This window comes from Cricetulus griseus, chromosome 8 (assembly GCF_003668045.3).
Source record: "Cricetulus griseus strain 17A/GY chromosome 8, alternate assembly CriGri-PICRH-1.0, whole genome shotgun sequence".
In the NCBI taxonomy this organism is placed as follows: domain Eukaryota; kingdom Metazoa; phylum Chordata; class Mammalia; order Rodentia; family Cricetidae; genus Cricetulus; species Cricetulus griseus.
This window is the reverse complement of record NC_048601.1, coordinates 24,418,710-24,421,217: the sequence shown is the minus strand read 5'-3', so window position 1 is coordinate 24,421,217 and position 2,508 is coordinate 24,418,710.

Genomic DNA, 2,508 nt, shown 5'->3' with positions numbered 1-2,508 from the left:
TTTGGAGCCTATCCTGGCACTCGCTCTGGAGACCAGGCTGGCCTCGAACTCACAGAGATCTGCCTGCCTCTGCCTCTAGAGTGCTGGGATTAAGGGTGTGCGCCACCAATGCCCGGTGAGAGCTACTTTTTTTAAGATTTATTATGTGTACACTGTTCTGTCTGTCTGTATGCCTGCAGGCCAGAAGAGGGCACCAGATCTCATTATAGATGGTTGTGAACCACCATGTGGTTGCTGCGAAGTGAACTCAGGACCTCTGGAAGAGCAGCCAGTGCTCTGAACTGCTAAACCATCTCTTCAGCCCCGAGAATCTTTTTTTTTTTTTAAGTTTATTTTATGTGTATGAGTGTTTTTCCTGTATGTATGTCTGTGTACCACTTGTGTGACTGGTGACCAAGAAGATTAGAAGAGGGGGTTGGATCCCCTGAAACTGTAGTTACAGAAACTGGAGTTATAGATGAGTGTGGGTCACTGCTAGGAACCGAACCTGAAGAGCAGTCAGTGACATCTCTCTAGCCCTGAGTATCTCATTCTCACTGGTCGCTGATGTTTTGTTCTCCTTTTCATCAAAGGACGCTTGGTTTTCCACACCTAGCTTGTGCTGTGATGTCTGGATCAGGGACTTCATCCCTCCCCTTCCTATAGTGGAAACCCTCAGAAACCATCACAGAGCATCACGAGGCCTTTGGTGGCTACCTATGGGCTGGTATAAACTCCTGACAAGGTCGCCCCCAGAGTCCTTATGCCGTGTGAAGGTACCTCCAGGTCATGTTCTACATGGAGGTTTCCCGTACACTGCCCAAATCACTCCCTCTGTCTCTGTTTGTCTTGAGAGACTGGAACCTCAGATTGGGAGCCTGCAATTGCTTTGAGCTTGAATATACATCTCAATCACACACAACCTCAGGGATGCCTCAGCCACCAAAGCAGTACTGAGACACCAAATTTCCTCTGCTTCTCTTGGTTTGTCTTGCCAGAACCTCAACATCTACCCTAATGGACTATCAGGAGAATGTGGGAGGCAGTAGTCTTCACCCCCTTCTCACACTCCACCCTGGATTTGCTGGATTTGCTCAATGTCCCCTATTCTACCACCATCGCCCACAATGGCAGTTCTCTTATTCTCCCAGGGCCTTTTGTTCCTCATTTTCAGCTCAGCCTCATGACTGACAACACCTTAGTCACATCGTCACCCTCTGAAAACCCCCAGCTACCAAGGCTGTAGTGTTGTTCTCACTTGGTTCTTGTGGTGGGCCTTGTTTGGGTCTGTGTTACTGGTTTACTTCTGTTTGGGGGTTTCTGTTAGCCCTGGAACTCGAGTGCTCTACATCCAGGGCCATGGGACAAGTCAGCAGAGTGTACTTCCCAGGGTGGGAATCTGCTCCCCAGGATCCTTGGTAATAATAAAAAAGAGTCCCCTGTTGGATCTGGGAGCAAAAAGTTTTATGCCTGCAGAAGGGTGCACAGCCATGTCAAATCTGCTAGGTTTTTATTCCTAAGAGGTCCTGTGCCTCACTCTGAGTGGTCAGACCTCGGCCTCACATTCTTAGTGACCAGCTAGTTTTAGGTGACACAGTGATGATACCCAGAATGCAATTCTTATCAGAGAGTGCAACTGTGAGCATATATTTGATTACAAGAAGTGTTGGCCCGGGAAGAGTTTGAATTCCCACAAAGTGGCTTCTTTGAATTTTCTTTTAAATGGAACTTCGTGCTAGTTAACATTTGATAGAAAAGTGCATTTTGTTTATGCTTCCCACACTTAAGACATGGTTTTAAAAAAAAAACTTCAGTGTCTGTATGGGACACTCCCCTATGAGTGTCAGGTCAGGGAGGCCCTGGAGACTTCCAAAAGAACATTGTCTATTATTAGTGATCTTGGCTGCTCCCCATAACTAGATAGTAAGACACATTGGGTTGCTGAAGACACAACTCTCTGTTTTCAGAACAGAGAAGTCCATCTGGAACTGACCTGAAAACTTCCTGTTGGCTAGCTTTCACAGTGCCCCCCCCCACGGGGGGAGGGTATAGTGACCACTGCGGCAATAGTGGCATGACTCTTTATGACCCGTGTGGGAATATTCATAAGCTGCTGATTGAATTCCAGATCTGTTCCACAGGAAGGGCTTATGCCTGGTTCTGTAAACACAGAATGCTCATGTTCTGAAACTGCCTTCTACCTGTTTGTTCATACCCAAGGGTGACCGCTGTTCTCAACCTTTGGCCAAGGAAGCTTCCATAGCAGTGGGTAGCAGTTTATGCTTTTGAGTGGCCAGTCCTAAGTGAGACATTTGTATCCACCCCTCCACGTGCCGAGGCTTGGGAAATATCGTGGAGAGGGGGTAGAAAGAATGAAAAAGCCAGAGGATGGAGAGGGCCGCTGGGAAATGGGTCTTCTGCACATGGCATGACTGTTGCTCCCATGACCTCACAGCCTCCGTGGTCTCCACCTGCACAAATCAAGGCAGCGGGCATTCCAGCATTGGTGGGGGAGGAGCTCTTGAGCCC